Here is a 21483-nt window from a genome sequence, read left to right on the forward strand (position 1 = left end):
GCGTGATGCTCTGTACTCGATTATGCTTCCTGGAGCACCTCTGTCATCTACTGCCTCCCCTGCGCTGGGGGAGTTCCACCTGTTACGTCTTCAGCGACTGTTTTTCTTGAAGGGACAGACTCCTTCACTGTGTCCGTGGTGTGTGGGACTCTGTCATCCCAGTACCAATAGGTTCCCTGAAAGGACACAGTCATTGATTTCCCTGGACTCATGGGGTCATTGACTTTTCCCGGGATGATTTGGTTGTCACTTATTCTCCCTGGACAGAGGGAATCATTATTTGTCCTCTCGATGCTTTCCCTTGGAATGACACAGTTAGTGCTGTTACCTGTCACGGAGGGAATGTTCTTGTGAGTTGGTCATCGGTGTCATCGGTCATCAGCTATTTTCCCTGGAGGGACTCAGGCATCACTAATTGACCCTCACCTCTAAGGTGAATAGGTCATGGACCGTTTCTTCCGGCTGATTCTGTCCTGCACTGTGTCCCCTGGGCTGGCTCAGTCATTGACTTTTTCTCCTGGAGTCACTCGGTCATCAACTCTTTTCCTGGACTGAGTCAGTCATCATTAACCCTTTCCGGTGGGCTGTCTCAGTCATTGACTCTTTTCCCTGAACTAGTTTGATCATCAGTTGTTTGCCTTGGACTCCGTCATTGGCTGTTTTCCCTGCTGTGGTTCAGTTATCACCTGTTTCCAGACTTAAAGGGACCGATCACTGCCTCTCAGAAGTTGTTTTTCTTGCTCATGGGCTCCTTTTTCTTTGCTGAGGAGATTTCAGACCTGACCCTAATCAGCTGTTTTCCCTGGAGTTGCTCGGTCATTGACTGCTTCTCCTGAACCAACTTGATCATCTGTTTTTTTTCTTGGGCCTACTCTGGCATCAACTCTTATTCCTGGAGTGACTTAGTCATTGACTGCTTTTCCTAGAATGATTTGACCATCAAATGTTTTTCCCGGAATGACTCTGTCATACACTGTTTTTGCTTGAATGGCTGGGTCCTGGACCCTTGCCCCTGGAATCACTTCCACGTTGACACTTTTCCCTGACTTAGTACTTGACTTTCTTTGGAGTGACTTGATCATCACATTTTCCAGACTCACAGATCACTACTGTCTCCCATCCCTACACCATGTTTTCCTTGGAGTGATTTGCTCCTACGCTAGTGTTCCTTGGCTGTTTTAGTCATTTTACAACTCTTTTCTCTGGCTGTCATCAGTTGCTTTTCCTAGGATAAGTTGGTCATGGACTCTTTTTCCTGGAATGACTCGGTCATTGACTATTTTCCCTAGAATGACTCCCTCATCTACTAGTTTTCCTAGAATGACTTGATCCCCCACTGGTTTCCCCCAGTTGGCCATCGACTTTTTCCTGGAATGGCTTGGTCATCAGCTGCTTTTCCTAGACTGGTTCAGTCATTGACTACCCTGCAATGACTCGGTTATCCACTATTTTCCCTGGAAGGAGTTAGTCATCAACTATTATTCCTGCAGTGACTGGGTCATTGATTTGTTGAATGACTGGGGTCATTGACTGTTTTCCCTGCCATTACTCAGTCATTGACACTTTTTCGTATAATGAATAGGTCATTGGCTCTTGATCCTGCTGTGACTCAGTCATCAACTCTTTTTCCTAGAATAACTCAGTCATGGGCTGCTTTTCCTAGACGGATACAGTCATCAAGTATTTTCCCTAGACTGACTCGGTCACCGGCTACTTTTCCTAGACTAACTCGGACGTTGGCTGCTTTTGCTGGAACCACTGGGTCATCTTCTACTTTTCCTGGAGTGATTTGGTAATTGACTTTTCCCTTGAATGACTCAGTCATTGGCTATTTTCCCTGGAATGACTCAGGCATCCACTCTTTTCCCTGGATAAGTCAGTCTCTGACTCTTTTCACTACACTTAGTCCACTGTTTTTCTTGGAGTGACTCAATGCTCACCTGTTTTCTAGGCTCATAGACTCACTCACTGCCTGAGGTCTCTTCATCAGCTATTTTCCTTGGAGTGTTTTGCTCATAGGCCAGTTTCTCTTGGTCAAGGAGAGTTCATTGCTTTCCATCAACTATTTCTTCTGGACTGACTCAGTCATTCACTATGTGTCTTGGGGTGACTCAGCCATCCACTATGTGCCCTGGGCTGACTCAGTCATCCACTCTGTGCCCTGGGCTGACTCAGTCATCCACTCTGTGCCCTGGACTGATTTGGTCTTCCACTATGTGCCCTGAGCTGACTTAGTCATGCACTGTGCGCCCTGGGCTGACCATGAGATCATGACCTGATCCTAATTAAGTGGACACTTAACCCACTGAGCCACCCAGGCACCCCCTAGTTTTGGTACTTTATATGTTTCTAGGAATTTGTCCATTCCTTCCAGATTGGCTATTTTATTGGTGTATAATCACTCATATTATTCTCTTATTATTGTTTGTATTTCTGTTGTGTTGGTTGTAATCTCTTCTCTTTCATTCATGGTTTTATTCATTTGTGTCCTTTCCATTTTCTTGTTGATCAACCTGGCTAGGAGTTCATCAATTTTGTTAATTCTTTCAAAGAACCAGCTTCTGGTTTCATTGATTTGTTCTATTGGTAATTTTTTGTTTCAATAGCATTGATTTCTGCTCTGATTTTTATTATTTCCTGTCTTCTGCTGATTTTGGGTTTTATTTGCTGTTCTTTTTCCAGCTTTTTAAGGTGTAAGGTTAGGTTGTATCTGGGACGTTTCTTCCTTGTTTAGGAAGGCCTGGATTGCTATATAGTTTCCTCTTATGACTGCCTTTGTTGCGTCCCAGAGGTTTTAGGGTGTGGTATTATCATTTTCATGGGTTTCTATGTACTTTTTAATTTCCTCTTTAACTTCTTGGTTAGCCCAGTTTTTAGTAGGATGGTCTTTAGTCTCCAAGTATTTGTTATCTTTCCACATTTTTTTTTGTGGTTGATTTCGAGTTTCATGGTGTTGTGGTCTGAAAATATGCGCGGTATGATCTCGATCTTTGTGTACTTGTTGAGGGCTGATTTGTGTCCCAATATGGTGATCCAGTCTGGAGAATGTTCCATGTGCACTGGAGAAGAATATATATTCTGCTGCTTTAGGATGAAATGTTCTGAATATATCTGTTAAGTCCATCTGGTCCACTGTGTCATTCAAAGCCATTGTTTCCTTGTTGATTTTGTTTAGATGATCTGTCCATTGCTGTAAGTGGAGTGTTGAAGTCTCCTACTATTATGGTATTATTATCAATGAGTTTCTTTATGTTTGTGATTAATTAATCTATATATTTGGGTTCTACCACATTTCGAGCATAAATGTTTACAATTGTTAGATCTTCTTGGTGGATAGACCCCTTAATTATGATTAATGCCCTTCTTCATCTCTTGTTACAGTCTTTATGTTTAAGTCTAGATTGTCTGCTGTAAGTATGGCTACTGTGGTTTTCTTTTGGTGGCCAATATCATGATACATGGTTCTCCATCCCCTTACTTTCAATCTGAAGGTGTCTCTAGGTCTAAAGTGGGTCTCTTGTAACCAGAATGTAGATGGATCTTGTTTTCTTATCCATTCTGTTACCCTGTGTCTTTTGATTGGAGCGTTTAATCCATTGACATTTAGAGTACTGAACGATATGAATTTATTGCCATTATATTAGACTATTATATTGCCATTATAATGCCATTATATTAAACTCTACTCTAGAGTTGGAGTTTCTGTTGGCATTCTCTGGTCCATTCTAGTCTTTGTTCCTTTTGGTCTTTTTTTTCTGTCTTTCCTCCCCTCAAAGAGTCCCCCTTAAAATTTCTTGCAGGGCTGGTTTAGTGGTCACAAACTCCTTTAATTTTTGATTGGGAAACTTTTTATTTTTCCTTCTATTTTGAATGACAGCCTTGCTGGATAAAGAATTCTTGGCTGTTTCTTTTTCTGATTCAGCACACTGAATATATCCTGCCACTCCTTTCTGGCCAAGTTTTTGTGGATAGGTCTGCTGCAAACCTGATATGTCTTCCCTTAACTTTTCCCTTAAAGTTAAAGTCCCTTAAACTTTTCCCTTAAAAAAGTCTTAAGGACTTTTTTTTCACCTTGCTGCTTTCATGATTCTTTCCTTGCCTGAGTATTTTGTGAATTTGACTATGATATGCCTTGTTGATAGTCAATTTTTCTTGAATTTAATGGGCGTCGTCTGTGCTTCCTAGATTTTGCTGTCTGTGTCTTTCCCCAGGTTAGGAAAGTTTTCCGCTATGATTTACACACATAACCCTTCTACCCCTGTTTCTCTCTCTTCCTCTTCTGGGACCCCTATGATTCTGATGTTGTTCCTTTTTAATGAGTCACTGGGTTCTCTAATTTTTTGTTATGAGAATTTTATTTTAATTTTTTAAAAATTTACATCCAAATTAGTTAGCATATAGTGCAACAATGATTTCAGAAGTGGATCCTTAATGCCCTTTACCCATTTAGCCCATCCCCCATCCCATAACCCCTCCCGTAACCCTCAGTTTGTTCTCCATGATTATGAGTCTCTTATGTTTTGTTCTTCTCCCTGTTTTTATAATATTTTTGTTTCTCTTCCCTTATGTTCATCTGGTTTGTCTCTTAAAGTCCTCATATGAGTGAAGTCATATGATTTTTCTCTTTCTCAGACTGATTCATTTCACTTAGCATAATACCCTCCAGTTCTATCCACGTAGTTGCAAATGGCAAGATTTCATTCTTTTTGATTGCCGAATAATACTCCATTGTATGTATATACCACATCTTCTTTATCCATTCATCCATCGATGGACATTTGGGCTCTTTCCGTACTTTGGCTATTGTGCTGCTATAAACATGGGGGTGCATGTGTCCCTTCAAAACAGCACACCTGTATCCCTTGGATAAATACCTAGCAGTGCAATTGCTGGATCATAGGGTAGTTCTATTTTTAATTTTTTGAGGAACCTCCATACTATTTTTCAGAGTGGCTGCACCTGCTTGCATTCCCATGAGTTCTCTAATTATTAAATCGTACTCTTTTGCCTTATAGTCTCCCTCTTTTTTTCTGCTTCATTGTTCTCCATAAATTCATCCTCTATATCGCTGATTCACTTCTCTGCCTCATCCATGCTTGCCACTGTAACATCCATTTGAGATTGTAGCTCAGTTACTGCTTTTTTTATTAAATCCTGACTAGCTTTTATCTTCACAGAAAGGGATTCTAACCTTTATCTTAACCTTAAGTCTAAGGGATTTTCAACCCCAGCTAGTATTCTGATTATCGTGATTCTAAATTCTGATTCAGACATCTCGCTTGATTCTGTGTTGATTAAGTCCCTGGCTGTCATTTCTTCCTGTTCTTTCTTTTGGGGTGAATTCCTTCCTTTCGGCATTTTGAAGGAAGTAAAGGAATTAGTTAGGTAAATAAAATTAAATAATTAAAGGCAATCCACAAAAAATCAAATAACAGATGGTAGGTCCTAGGTGTGTTCTGGTCTGGTTGTTGAAAGGAGCTTGACAGATTAGAGAAAAGGGGAAAGATAAGAAGAGAAAAAAATAAAAATACAAAAAAAAAAAGGAAAACATTTGAAAATTTGAAAAAAATGAACACAATGAAATAGTATAGAACGAAATGATGGAAGTAAAACAAATATAATTTGAAACGTTTACAAGAAAGTAAAAGATTTAGTAGAAAAGAAATTAAAGAAAGATTTTTTTTTTAATTTTTTTTTTCAACGTTTATTTATTTTTGGGACAGAGAGAGACAGAGCATGAACGGGGGAGGGGCAGAGAGAGAGGGAGACACAGAATCGGAAACAGGCTCCAGGCTCCGAGCCGTCAGCCCAGAGCCTGACGCGGGGCTCGAACTCCCGGACCGCGAGATCATGACCTGGCTGAAGTCGGACGCTTAACCGACTGCGCCACCCAGGCGCCCCAAGAAAGATTTTTAATAGAAGTGGAAAAAATCTTTTCTCTTTCTGTATTCAAGAATAAGAAAAAAAGAAAAAGAAAAAATTGAATAGATGAACCAGTGAACAGACTGAAGTATGTTTGAAATTACATCAGTTCCCCTGGAAGTGGAACTATGAAGCAGTTTATAATCTATAAACTAAGCAGGTGGAGAGACTTGTGTTGTTCCTCAAGAGCGTGGTTGTCCCTGTTGGGCGGGCCTTGGTGTAACTGCTCTGTTCTCCACCAGATGGTGCTGCTTAGCTTACTGGGGTGGATTGTGGTGGTGCTTGTAGGTACCTATTCGCATGCGCAGGAGGGGTGAAAATGGCTTCACCCAACTACCCAGTCTCTAGTGTCAGAACTCTGTTCTCCCCAGTCAGGAATCGCTCACCCATCCTTTGTGTCTGGCTTCTTCCGCTCCCCGCTTTTATAATGTTCGTGACCAAGCCTTCAGGTTGCCAGGTGGCACCTCCCTCCTGAGTTTTATCTTAAGATGTGGCTATGTTCCCTGACCCCTCATTTGGAGAGACTGCAGCTTTGACCCACTCAGACCTTCTGGGGGAAGGTCTCACTGAGCAATTGCCAGGTTCCCACCTGCCCCCAGGAACATTCACGAGACTGTGTTGCTGCCAATGCCCAGAGACTGCGGCTGGGTGCCAGCCCACCCCAGAACCACCCCAGAAAAAGTTCACATGATTTTGTGGCAGCAGCGTTTCAGGGATTATGGAAAATCACAACACACATCCAGCAACAGGCTTCAACCCCAACGACCCTTTTCCAGCACCAGCGAATGTGGTTGTTCCCTGGGGTCCGCTGGGACCTCTGGGGTCCACTGGGGTGGCCACACGGACAATACTAAATGTCCTCCCAGCAGGGGAACCGCCACTCCCCGTGTGGCCCGAGGACCTCGCTCTGTGCTCCCTGTTTATAGAGTCTTTGTGGGATTTAAACCCTCTCCTTTCTCCTTTCTGTCTTGTTTGTTCAGTCCCTCGTGTACTCTTTTCTCTGTAGCCACTCTTGGGCGGGGGGATGCTCTCCATACTCTGCTCTTGTCTCCATCCTCTCTCCGCAAGCAAAAACAGCTCCCTGCCCTCCTTGGCTTCTCTCCCCCTACTTGACCTCTCCACGCCATGTACCTGCTGAGTACTGGTACTGCATCTGGTGGTGCAGATGGTTGTGTTAATCCTCCTATCAGTTTTCTAGGTGTACAGGATGCTTTAGTGTTGATCTGGCTGCATTTCAGGGAGGAGAGATGCAAAAGAAACGTCCATGCGTTCCGCCATCTTGGCCCCTCCTCCAGATAGTTTTTAAATTTATCGGTGTTTGGTTGCATTTGGATTTTGGATGATACTTAGGAACCTTTTACCCCACAACAAGGTTGTAGAAGAAGAAATTCGTTTTTCTTTGAGAAGTTGTGTGTGACCTCATGTAGCTATGCATGCATGAAAGTGCACGTAAATGTGTGCATGTTTAGGAACTGGGTTCATTTGAGTTTGGCTCTTGGGTAGAAATGAGACGGGGATCTAAATGTACCATTTTCCAAATGGCTTCTTCTTTGTACCAGTGCCATTTAAAAAATCAAATCAAAGCCATCCTTGTCTAAGGATGGCATTTGAGGTGCTACTTTTATCACATAGTAAGCTTCCTTATGTGCCTGTGTCTGTTCAGGTGTCTTCTCCAGCCTCGTTGCCTGCTCATGTGCCTCTAGTGCGTTTCATTGTAGATGACTCACCATGTGTTTCAAATTTGAAAGGCCTTTTCCTCACCAAGGATTTATCTGGCTCTCCTTGCCAGCTGCTTATTCTACATGAACTTGCATGTCAGTTAGTCTAACTCCCAAAGATGGTGTGTCCTTTTTTTTTTTTTTTAACTCTGGTAACATTAATTTTAGAAATAAGTAGCTAAAGTAGATATATTTTTGATTTTGATCCTTCCTCTTCAAGGGTGTTTTTCTATTTCTTCAGTCTACTTTTCTTCCTAAAGCTTTTTAAAAAATGTTTATTATTTTTATTTTTGAGAGAGTGCATATTTAGGGGAGGAGCAGAGAGAGAGAGAGAGAGAGAGAGAGAGAGAGAGAATCCCAAGCAGGTTCAACACTGGGCAGAGCCCAATGCAAGGGTCAAACTCACCAAGAGATCATGACCTGAGCTGAAATCAAGAGTTGTATCCTTAACTGACTGAGCCACCTGAGCACCCCTTTTTCCAGAGATTTTTATTTTTTTAATGTTGATTTATATTTGATTCAGAGAGAGAGACAGAGCATGAGTGGGGGAAGGACAGAGAGAGAGATACAGAATCTGAAGCAAGCTCCAGGCCCTGAGCTGTCAGATCAGAACCTGACTGGGGCTGGAACTCCTGAACTGTGAGATCATGACCTGAGCCGAAGTTGGATGCTTAACCGATGGAGCCACTCAGGCGCCCACAGAAATTGTTATAGTTTTATTTTATAGATTTATTTTTGCACATCACTTTTTATATTTTTTTAATATCATTTTTGTTTTAAATTTTTTTGACGTTTATTTATTATTGAGAGACAGAGAGATACAGAGCATGAGCAGGGGAGGAGTAGAGACAGAGGGGGAGACACAGAATCTGAAGCAGGCTCCAGGCTGTGAGCCGTCAGCACAGAACCCGACGTGGGGCTCAAACTCAGGAACTGTGAGATCATGACCTGAGCCGAAGTCAGTCGCCTAACCAACTGTGCCACCCAGGCACCCCTTTTGCATATCATTTTTTAAGTTTGTTTCTACATATATTATCTTTGGTGTTTTTGTAAGTAGAGTTTTCTTTTACATTAAAGACTTAAAATTTGAGGGAATATTCATTGCTTTTGTATGTTAACTCATGGAGCTAATTTTCTGATTTATTCTATAGATTGAGTTAGTCATAGTGTTGTTTGCTAAGTTTTACAGGTATCTGCAAACCAACTGGGATTTATTTTTTTTCCTAATGCTTATTGGCATATTTGTTTTCCTTGCATGGCAAACACCTGTAATATAATGTTGAATAGCAGTATAGGTGATTTGAGTCCCTGGATTTTTTGAATGAATCTCTCTTGGTCATGGCATGTTTTTAAACGTGGTGTTAGATTCTGTTTGATAATATTTTGCTTAGTATTTAAGCATCTGCATTCATAGCTGATATTAGCCTGACATTTTTTCATTAGTCACTGACATACGTTTGTAGTTAGGATGTACAGTGTTTCATTATGAATTTCAATATCTGAAAATGACATGGCTTTTGGTTATGTATGAAGTCGACATTGTAAAATAAAAATCTTATATTGCTCTTATAAATGTTTTCAATTACATCTTTGTATCATAGTTATTTGACAACTATTATCCATTTAAAACTATATAAGTAAACACTTCAACTGCAGCTGAAAAATGTACATTATTATTCTTTCTTCCTTGAATGAATATTTATATTTCATCTGTGCCAACACTTTTAACCTCAGCATAATAGATTTTTTTTTGAATATATTGAGTATATCAATAGCCTTCCCTATAACCACATTTGTATATAAACTGAAAGTTGGTTTTTATTCCTAATTCCTAAAACAGTAATGACTCATATGTTAGCACGTTTTTTCTTATTTAATGTGTTTTTATTAATTATTACATTATAATTTTGATACATTTCAAAACATAAAGGTATACCATATATGTTTTTACTAGGGATGTTTGGGGGAAATAAAATAATAGGAAATTATGCACAGGGTCCAGTATTTTCCTGGCCCTGTTTTCCCACTTTGAAGTAATTCAGTTAGGCACCAATCAATTATATCACTCTTGGAATAAATGCTAATGCCCCAGCCAATATCTAGATCCAGAACTTTGATCAGTGTTATTTAGTCTGAGCTGGATAATCATTATCCTGTGTGATGTGAACCACTGTCAGGAGGCATATGGTTATCAATCCTTCTGTTAATGCCTGGCTTACAGGCCAGTCACATTTGCCTGAGACATATCTGACATTTAATTTGTAGGTATATAGTTTTTACCTGGTAGCATTACAGTGGTTGACTATGATGAATAACTCTGCATATAAATAAACTACACTTTTATAAAAATATAGATTACTAGAATGGTATTTAAGATGTACTCCATGCTAGGGGCACCTGGGTGGCTCAGTTGGTTGAGCGTCCAACTTCAGCTCAGGTCATGATCTCACGGTTTATGAGTTCGAGCCCCGCGTTGGGTTCTATGCCAATAACTCAGAGACTGGAGCCTACTTCAGATTCTGTCTCCTCTCTCTCTGCCCCTCCCCACTTGTGCTCTGTCTCTCTGTCTCTCAAAAATAAATAAACATAAAAAATAAATTAAAAAAAAGATGTACTGCATGCTTGTGTATATGTGTATGTGCATATATGTCTAAGATTAGAATATAAAGCTTAAATGATGGAAACAGGTATTCTAGATGGTCATTTTTACTGTTAGTGAAAAGAATTTATAGGGAAAATGTGATTTAGAGACAAAGAAGAACACATATATCACACAAAACAAGATATTCACCAAGAATATATTAAAACATCTAAACTTGTATGCAACTAAGAATATTACTAAAAACAAGAAAATCAAAACTACAAGGAGATATTGACAGATCTACATTTGTCCCTTCTAGTAACTGACAGAACAAAGAGTGAAAAAAATTGAAAGAAAATGGGGAGGGTGCAAAATACATAGTCAATTTAAACAGCACATTTAACACGTGATAAAATAGATACATAATGGGGCACCTGCCTCGGTGGCTCAGTCGGTTACGCATCTGGCTTTGGCTCAGATTATGATCTCATGGTTCATGGGTTCGAGGCCTGTAGCGGGATCTGTGCTGACAGCTCAGAGCTTGGAGCCTGCTTTGGATTCTGTGTCTCCTTCTCTCCCTGCCCCTCCCCTGCTCACACTCTATCTGTCTCTACCTCTGTCTCTCAAAAATAAATAAATGTTAAAAAATTAAAAAAAAAATAGATACATAATAAAACTTTGCCCCATTGATTGGAAAGTATATATAATATTCAAATTTGGAACATGTACAAAAGGTATTTACATGCTATGACATGTCTCAGTACAATAGGAAGGATGTGCAGATCTTCTCTGAACACGATGAAATTAAATTTGAAATCAAGTTAAAATATAACAGGAACCCCCTCTTTCTTACCACTAAAATATAATTTTAAATATTAATGGTTTAGAGAAGAAATATTAATGAAGATGAGAAAATAGGAGTAAACAAATATGTAGGAAAATCCGTGAAATTTTACTAAAATGAAATAAGGCAGTTAATAGTCTAAAATATTTATATGTTTATCAATGTTTATTTATTTTTGGGACAGAGAGAGACAGAGCATGAACGGGGGAGGGGCAGAGTGAGAGGGAGACACAGAATCGGAAGCAGGCTCCAGGCTCCGAGCCATCAGCCCGGAGCCCGACGCGGGGCTCGAACTCACGGACCGTGAGATCGTGACCTGGCTGAAGTCGGACGCTTAACCGACTGCGCCACCCAGGCGCCCCTAAAATATTTATATGTTTAAATAACCAAGGAGTTATCCAACTTAAGAATGTGGAACATAGGGGCGCCTGGGTGGCGCAGTCGGTTGAGCGTCCGACTTCAGCCAGGTCACCATCTCGCGGTCCATGAGTTTGAGCCCCGCGTCAGGCTCTGGGCTGATGGCTCGGAGCCTGGAGCCTGTTTCCGATTCTGTGTCTCCCTCTCTCTCTGCCCCTCCCCCGTTCATGCTCTGTCTGTCTCTGTCCCAAAAATAAATAAAAACGTTGAAAAAAAATTTTTTAAAAAGAATGTGGAACATAAAAAATAAGATAGAGCAGATAACAAAAGGATAGTGGAGAGTGAATCTTTCCTGTGTTCTCTACACTACTGTGTTTTCTGTTGTTTGTCACTGTAGGAAATAACGGGATGGAAGGTGGCAGGTCTAGAACCAAGGGCAAACTTTGTGTCTTTAATCTGCTTACCGTGAAATAGTTTGCCCTCATTGGCTGAGTCCAAAACAGATTGGAAAATAGGAGATGATGCTTCCATTTTTCCTTACGTTCTCCATGTCTCAAGTTTTCCTTAGTTCTCACCCATGAATTTAGGTTCTCAGAAGCTTCGTCCAGGGAGCTGAGCACTTGGCTGGGTGGGGGTATGTTTAGCTTGTAAATAGCTGAGGACACCAGATGAGCCAGCCTTGAAACATAGTTTTGGCAAAGCTATAGGAGAACAGGTGTGGACGAGTATCAAAGGAATGAGCTCCTCGTGTGGGCACGCTGTACAGGAAGACTCAGTTGGCGTCTAGAGTGTCGCGTCACTGTGTGCTTTGGCTGGGTCATCCCAAATAGCCAATAGCTTGAGCATCCCTGGGGGCCATTCTCAATGACTCGTGAATCTATGTGACGACAAATGCATTTACTGTTATTTTTTAAAGTTTATTTCCTTTGGGGGGGGGCGTGCGGAAAGAAAGGGAGAGAGAATCCCAAGTAGTCTCCATGCTGAGTGTGGAGCCGATGTCGGGCTCAATCCCCCCATCGTGAGATCATGACTTGAGCCGAAATCAAGAGTCCGTGCTTAACCGACTGAACCACCCAGGCGCCCCAAAGGCTAGTGCACTGAGATAACATCACAGCAGCACATGTTGCCTGGAACAGCCATGTAGCGTGTGGTCAGCTGCTAATTGTGTCCGCTGCAGTGGGCTCTTCGCAGTTACTACCACAGGGCTCTTTGGAAAGCCATGTGTCGAGACCGAAAAATCTATTCTCACTAGTATTCTGGCCCAGGGGCACTTTCACGTGAGTGCAAATGAGGAAAGGTTCACGGCTGTAGTGAAGCTCGTCCTGCATATGTGGACACATAAATCTATAACGCAGGGTTGGTCACTGAGAAGTTAAGTGCTTGAGAGAGCAAAATGAGAGTAAGAATGTTCCACGCTGAAATGAAACCGAACAGGAGCTTTACAAGGGCACAGGACTGGGAAGCCCTAACTAAGCAGTAAATCAGACAATATCTTTGGACCCAACAACAACACCAGCATAAATGTGTGTTTCTCTGTGTGCACATCATTTCTATCACTGCACAGAATTGTAGCACATATCAAAGGGGGACTGGGTGTCCCACTCACAAATTAGGAGCTGACAACACCATGCTGGCCTGGAGCTTATTTTCCAGATCATCTCCAAAGGGTCATCGTGTTTTACCCAGTAAAATATGACAAAATACATTATTAAAGCAGGTGGAAGCCATGGGATATTCCACGTAAAGTGTTTACTAAGCTAGAAGAGGGAAAGAGACTGAGGAAAATCAAAAGTGCAACTTCCACTTACTATATATTTTCCAGCGAGGAAGTCTCAATAGTTTAGCATTTGGATATTACACATGATTCATGAGATTTTGTGTTTTTTTTCCCTCCCATCTACAATATGTGACTCTATATTTTTCTCATCCTGAGAATCATGCCCAGAGAGTCAATCTGTTGTTTTATATTCCTTTCATCTGCCAAGAAAAAAAAATCACTTTTACCTTCTGTTAAAAATCTGCAAATTTTCACACACAGTGGATTTTTAAAAATCCCTCCAATTCAGTACAACTCCTACAAGAATGATTTATGCATTAACTAAGATGACAGAGAACAGAAATATTGTAATTTGTGTTTAATTTTGCATCCTGGGCTTCTCAATTTAAAAGTAATTGGAGGTACTCCTGGGTGGCTCAGTCACTTAAGCCTCAGACTTCATCTCAGGTCATGATCTTGCGGTTCGTGAGTTCGAGCCATGCGTCAGGCTTTGTGCTGACAGCTGAGAGCCCGGAGCCTGCTTCGGATTCTCTGTCTCCCTCTCTCTTTGCCTCTCTCTCACTCACACTCTGTCTCTGTCTCTGTCTCTCTCAAAAATAAATAAACTTAAAACAATTTTTTAATAATTGGAAATGTTTAATGATTGTGTACTAATATTACAGTAAACACTTTGCTAACGCTTTATTTTCAAACCGAGATAAGGTGTCTATGAAAACACTTAAGCTTTCTAATGCACAAGGTGCTTGAAAGCTAATTGTGGAGTCAAAGCCCACACAGATGAAAATGAATGGTAATTATTTGGTATTGGTGAAATGGCATAATAGCCCTATAGACCATAAACATAGGATTTTGAGAAGGAGCTACTGAGCTGTAGACATGATAATGTGTGTAAGAGGAGTGACTTTTACCAACCATAGTAAGAGCTGTGGAGGTCCATTTCTATGTATACAAAGAGAAAACATGAAATCTGGGGCACATTAGAAGCTGCTGGGGAGCATGACCTTGGTCACCTTTAGGGTAGACAGGTTGTGAAATTTCAACATTTATAGCACCGACAGAAGGTTTGACAATAAATGGTGCAAACTGAGAGCTCCGTTATACTTTCATTGTCCTAATTTTGTCAGTTATTAAGTACTAAAATAGGTCAGGAGATTACTAGACTTTGCCTTTTTTTCTTTTAAATGTTTATTTAATAAATATTAAATGTCATATTAAGCAAATAATAAATGGCAGTGTGGAGCCCAATGTAGGACTCAAACTCATGAACCATGAGATAATGACCGGGGCAAAAATCAAGAGTCTGATGCTTAACCAACTGAGCTACCCAGGCACCCCTAGACTTTGTATTGTTCTCAGATGAGAATTTCTCCCATCTGGGTGTGTCAAATCCGTCCTCAACAGACCTCCTGGCATAAAGCCGACTTTCATGAGTTGTACTTTAAATGCCTACTCAAGACAGATTTTTGTAAAAATGATTACTCATATTTTAATATCATTAGTTTTTATTTAAATTCTAATTTTTTAAAAGTTTGTTTTTGAGAGAGAGAGAGAGAGAGAGAGAGAGAGAGAGCGCGCCAGTGTGCGTGCACAAACATGGGAGGGGTAGAGAGAGAGGGAGAGACAGAATCCCAAGCAGGCTCTGCAATGTCAGTGTAGAGCCCCATGTGGGGCTCAGTCTCATAAACTATGAGATCATGACCAGAGCCGAAAGCAAGAGTTGGATGCTTAACTAACTGAGCCACCCGGGCACCCCTAAATTTTCTTTTAGTTTATTTATCTTAGAGAGAGCACAAGTGGGGGTGGGGCACAGAGAAGGAGACAGAGGATCTGAAGCAGGCTCCCCTGTCAGCTGAGAGCCTGATGTGGGGCTCGATCTCATGAACCGTGAGATCATGACCTGAACTGAATCTATGAGTCAGAGGCCCAACCAACCGAGCCGTCCAGCCACCTCTAAATTTTTTTTTTGATTCATGTTTTTTGTGCCTCTTTAAATTTTATGCACAAGGTAGGTGCCTCACTGTCCCCACCCCCTTCCCTGGCCCGGCTCCGGGAGGGCTGGGATTTCCCTCTCCCTATCCTTTTCGGATGCTATTTCAGCAATGAATGTAACACATAAAGTGATGAGCGTCGTTTTTGTCACTGCTGGGTGGCCCATTTTGGCAAGAAAGTATTTTCCTTGTTTGTGTGGTTACGGGCAGATTTGGAATTGCACTTCTGTCATATTCAGTGTACCCTTGTGAGATCTGTTGTGATAGATGGGTCCAAGGAGGACAAAGAGATAGCGGGGCCCACTTGGCTGTGGGATGATAGATGATAGAAGCCACTCACGCTCTTCAGAGGACACCTAATCAAACTCATTTGATAATAATCTGCCAAGCATTTACTCATAATAAAATAATTACATTAATTACAGCTTCTGTTGATTCGACATACATCTATCTAACCCTGTGATGGGCCAAGCACTGTTTTGAGTGATAAATAAGCATGACTGGAAAAATGTATATACCCTCACTAGCCTTCTGTACGTGTGTGTTTTTGCTTAAGCAGGTACACATGTTCACATACCTGGAGTATGGGTACTTCCCTCGTGCCAGGTTTTATGGATATAATGACCACGATTACAAAGGGGAGGACAAAACAGATCTGCTCCCTGCCCTCTGGAAGCTTATAGTCTAGTTGAGAGAGGATGGTCGGGCAGTTCTAGCAGAGGAAATTGCATGTGCAAAGGCCCTAGGGCAGCAAGCTCCAGACCTAGGTGGTGCAGCGGTATTACGGATTTCTTTGTTTATCCTGGAGGAGCTGAGAAATTACTAGAGGCTCTTCAAAGAAAGATGGACTTACAGCAGAGTTTCTAAGTGAGGACAGACAGGACAGGATGCATTTGAGGAGACAGTTGAAAGACCAGAGGACTTGGTGGTTTGCACAGGTCTGTAAAACTAGGAGGTGCAGAGCACAGATGTGAACTCACATCCTTGGGGACTCTGGCCAGCACCCTGTCATGCACTCAGTGAGGTTTTTTTCCTGGTCAAGGAAACTGGGTTTCGGTTGAGCCACCAAAGACAATGGCCAGATCGGACACCATTGTCTGTCACACAGCGTGTACTTCTGGGCCACTTTCACGTTTATTGGTACTGTTCTTAAATGCAGTTTTCAAGATAATCAGCTCTTTCTGTGCCTCCAAACTAGCCCAATGCTAATCCACCCACATTAAAAGGATACCCACAGCCGGGTCTGTCCTGGAGACATACAAGAAGAGGTGTGGGGTATGCCCGTCAGCATCTGTAAATAAATGTCTCTGGAGCCAGACCGTATACCTAACTCTCTCCATTGAATGTGAGTGTCAGGGGCTAAATTGCATGGTGTTGGCAGTAACAGAATGGATGTACATAAACGAAAACAATACTTTTGAGTACATACTCGGAACCCTGGAATCTGTACATTGACACACAAAGAATAGATAGCTGTCTAAAAGCACAGAATTTATTTTTTTTTAATAATTCTAATAACCAGGGAAAAGATTGCATTCAGTCCCCGAAAGGCGTTTTCTATGGGGTGGATAGAAATAATGACTCTGATTTGCAAGTGGAATTTGATTCACTTCACAAGCATTTATGGAACGTGTCTTGTGTTTAGGGCTGAGTTCCATGTCTCTGCTTGTTAGGAATTTGAAGACTCTTAGATGTTGATTTTCTTTTTTATTAAACTCTGTTGGTTTTTGGTAGAACCACAGGCGTAAGGAATGTTGGGCACGTAGATTGACTTGTTACATTTTCATCGTTGCTGCGAGTTGGTGGCAGAACTCACCTGGATAACTCAAGGACTTAGACAGCATGGTGAGTGCCTAACTAGCAGAACTAGTTATGTTGATGTATGCGATGCATGGAGAGGGTGAATGTAGCCTCACAGACCTGTGTCAGGTCCCATTCTGTCACTCAGAAGCTAAGTGATGAATTGAATGTGTCTGTGGGTTCAGTTTTCTCATCTGTAAAATGGTGAATATCAGCTCCACTGGGGAGTTGTTCTTAGGGAGAAGGACCTGAGCAATGTAAAAAGTCCAGCTCATTATTAACATGCTGTAAATGGTAGAGTTATTATTGACCTTTCTGCACACAGAGAAATGGCATGAATAAGCAATAATCATCTTGTAATATGAGCATTGTTTTCCAATATAATGCCTAAAAAGAAGCATTCATAGGCTTACCCAACATAATAATCTCGAATTGATCAGAGGTAGTATTTTGAATGGTCCATCTGTCAACTTTTCTAAATAATGAGACAAATGGATACCCCTGGGTGTCTATTTTTTAGCCGAGTGGATCACCTGAAGTTACTGGATTCAAGAGGAGAATTGACCTTGGTCTTGGAAAGCAGGAACCCCGCATAATGTCTGGGGTATCCCAAACTCCTTCCGAGCATAATGCTTGGCTTCTAGAGAGGGTCACTCAATGCTACCTGCTTCCCTCTCCTTCTCTCCCCTTCCCTTACTTTCTCTTCCATCCTCTTCCATTACAATACCTACCCCGTAGGAGAGGCAGAGAGAGTCCACAAAGATCCTGCCTCACCTTGTGCATTTCCATATTGAAATGGCAATGTTCGTTCATCCAATGCAACTAATGAGATTCTTTCATAAAACCATGTGTTGAGAAGCTATATTAGTACTGGAGTTCTGAAAAGAAACACCAATGTATAAACACAGGCCATCTGTAAAGATACAGAAAGAATGAAAATGGCAGAACCCTGTTTTGAGACTGATCTAAGTAACAGATTTTTGCTACATGCCTTACGACATCAGCCGTGATACTCTGACAAAGAGCATGATGCCTTCCTCAGTGTAGGTGATCAGTAAAAGTGAATGCATGATTCACATTACAAGAGAATGTTTTGAAGGTCTGCGTTGTAGTTGAAGGGTGACAGATTTGATGTAGGAGAGGGAACCATTAGTCTAGAATGCCTTTGTTCCATTCGCTAGGTGAGCACGTATTTACCTTCCACTATTCAGTTCACCTTCAGATTTTTGTTAGCCACAATTTCTGCAGCCACCTTCCCACTCCTCAGCAGCTGGAGGAACATGCCCGGATCCATGCCTACGTGTGGTAAAAGACAGAAGGATGTTCTATGAGAAGGAAAAAGTCAGGAAGTTCAGGAACAGAAACGATGGCTAATAGAGGTTCAACAGTGAAAGAGTCTGGAGAAGGGAAGGTAACGGAGAGCTTTGATAGCCTTAAAAGTCAGGGCTAACCATTTCAAATGAAAGTTGGCCCATGCCTTTAGATATAAATTCTTTCAGCTTCCCAGTAGAATATGGAAGGCACAGAAACTGGGATCGACCCAATAGCCTCTGTGCTGTATGAAGCCTGGTCTGTATCTGTGTAACTAACCATGGATCTCATACAGATTCTGTCATCCGATTGGTACTCAATAAATACTTTTGAAACCACGAGCATATCCAGGTTGAGCCAGAAGTAAGTGGGTAGTGGAGTCCATGGGTACCAGTTAAGCTCATGAGCCTTGTAGAGACATTATTTGTGTTTCTCATCATGGTTCCACCACGTGCTGACCTTGTCCCCTTAAGAACTGCCTTCACCCTCTGTCCCTTTGTGTCTTAATCTCTTTACTTGGAATACTTCAAGGCCTTTCCTGAGAAAGATGTGGAGCTGCTGTCGTGTGTCTGTAACTCTGAGAAGACAATCGAATCTACCATTGCCTTCCCAAGGATAATAGATCAAAGGGAGAGTACACCTTCTCTCTTGGAAAATACTAGCTTTGTGGGGTTTTTTTCCCTTAAATTTTAGTGTTAGATTGCATGACCGTAACGGAATGTAGACTAATCAACCATGAGTCCTAGTGATATAATTTGGGACAACATGAAGGGACGATGAGTATTTTGTTTTGTTCTTTGATTTGTAGGCTAAGCCCCAGATTCTGATGTGAAGAATAACTTCCCCCTGGGATCGAGGGGGTGGGCCTTGAGAGGAAATATCTCAAGTGTGGATAAGAAAATTTGGGAAGATCTTGCAATCCAGACTTTTAAAAAATCTAGTTTAACATAATTACACTTGATTCGTATGTGTACGTAATGATGTATAATTCATATGTAATCCATAATTCCTGTTAGGAAAGGCCATAAATACGTTCATAATTTGGAGATCTTCTGCACTTTCTCAATTGAATGTGTTACTTTGCTTGTTGCTAGACTATTCTGTGAAGGGGAAAAAAATGGAAAGAAATCCTCCAAAGTATGAAAGCTCTGGCATGTAGCAAGAATTACAAAGTTGGGTCACCGCGGGCTCTCATGATCAGCTCCTTCCATGGATACCATGGCCCACCCCTTCGAGGAAGGCTCACCATGGACAATGAGCACGACACACTGCACTTTGATCAGTGGGAGAAAACAAACCGTGTGTGTGTGGCGCCCCTAGGAGCCTATTGCCCGGCCACCCCCTCCCCCCCACACACATATGTCTTGTTTCTTATTAGCAGTGCATGAAATCGACCCACCCCGCAACCAACTGCCAATACTTCAGGTAAAATAGATATGTCCCATGGGATGCATCATGTTGAATGACAGCTGGAAGCAAGACTTTAAACAACGATTCCAAAGGACAGAGACTTGGCTTCCAAACAGCTTGCAAATGGTCTCATAATATGGGCAAGAACATTGATTCGTTGCCAATTGAATCCCTGGGGTGTCATGTATTGTGTAGAGTAATTCCTCGAGGGGAGCTGTGAGTGAGGTCTTCAAAAAAGGAAAAACAAGGTTCCTTGATGAATTTTGCCCAGTCCCACTTGCCCTCCAGATAAACAAAACGAATCATTTGCAGTGGCCATTTGGCTCATGCCACACCGTGTCCGTGTCTTTCATCAGATCGTCCATTTCTGCAAAGACCTAGAAGGGAAACTTACCCATATAGGACCAAAGGTGTGTAGCTTTGGCAAAACTATTTATTTAGAATTTAAATGCATTAGCGATTTATGTGCCATAACACATACTACAGCATGATGTCCCTCAAACAACTGTGTGGGTGTCAGAGATACGTAATTTGGTTGCCTGACGAGAAATCTGGCACCATCATTTGGAAAAAAAAAATAGTACCTAATCTTCCACTGTGGATATGTCTTCTGATTCTTTTGTGAGTCCAATCTTCTAAAAAAAAACCCCATAAAAATGAAATTAGACATTTGTTGAATGTGGGAGAAAATGTTCACAGAAGCGAATGGTGTGAATTAGATGCAAGCAGATGGTAAGACTCTGTGGCTGCTGGCCTGCTCTGTCAATGGGAAAGAAGTCATGTCAAGGTGAATAGGGCAGTGAAAATATGAATGTCCCCATCCTCCTTCTGCCGGAAAAGCCAACTGACTTATTTGACTCTGTCTTCATCAGATCGAAGGGAAGATCCTAGAGGGTTGAGTTTACATTTATAATGATTTGTTTTTAATTTTTTTATATGCTTACTTTTATTTTTATTATTTTTTTTTAAATTTTCTTTCTTCAATGTTTATTTATTTTTGGGACAGAGAGAGACAGAGCATGAACGGGGGAGGGGCAGAGAGAGAAGGAGACACAGAATCGGAAACAGGCTCCAGGCTCCGAGCCATCAGCCCAGAGCCTGACGTGGGGCTCGAACTCACAGACCGCGAGATCGTGACCTGGCTGAAGTCGGACGCTTAACCGACTGCGCCACCCAGGCGCCCCCTTACTTTTATTTTTGAGAGAGAGAGAGAGAGAGAGAGAGAGAGAGAAACAGACAGACTGAGCGGGGGAGGGGCAGAGAGAGGGAGACAGAATCTGAAGCAGGCTCCAGGCTCTGAGCTGTCAGCACAGAGCCTGATATGGGACCCAAACTCACGAACTACGAGATCATGACTTGAACCGAAGTTGAACGCTCAACCTACTGAGCCACCCAGGCGCCCCACATTTTGTAATGATTTTGAAATAAGAAAAGAAAAGCCTATTCATTCTTCTCTCCTTGGCAATATAACAGAGCAATACCAAGATGAAAATTTCCTCTTTGAGTTTACATCTAGAAAACAGGTCACAACCTCAGGATGGCAGTTTTGCCCCTCAGGGGACCTTGGGCGATCCCTGGAGTCCTTTTTGGTTGTTCCAAGTTGTAGGAGGAAGAGTGGGGTGTGACAGGCATCTGGCGGTCAGGAGTTGTGTTCAACATCCTACTGTGCACGGGTCGGCAGTCCCCTCTCTCTCCAAGCACAGCAAACAAAAATGGAAGCTGTAGGTCCTCTCATTTGAAAACCAGAGAGGAAGAGGTCTTGCATCAGAACAGTC

Source organism: Lynx canadensis, chromosome X (assembly GCF_007474595.2).
Source record: "Lynx canadensis isolate LIC74 chromosome X, mLynCan4.pri.v2, whole genome shotgun sequence".
Lineage (NCBI taxonomy): Eukaryota > Metazoa > Chordata > Mammalia > Carnivora > Felidae > Lynx > Lynx canadensis.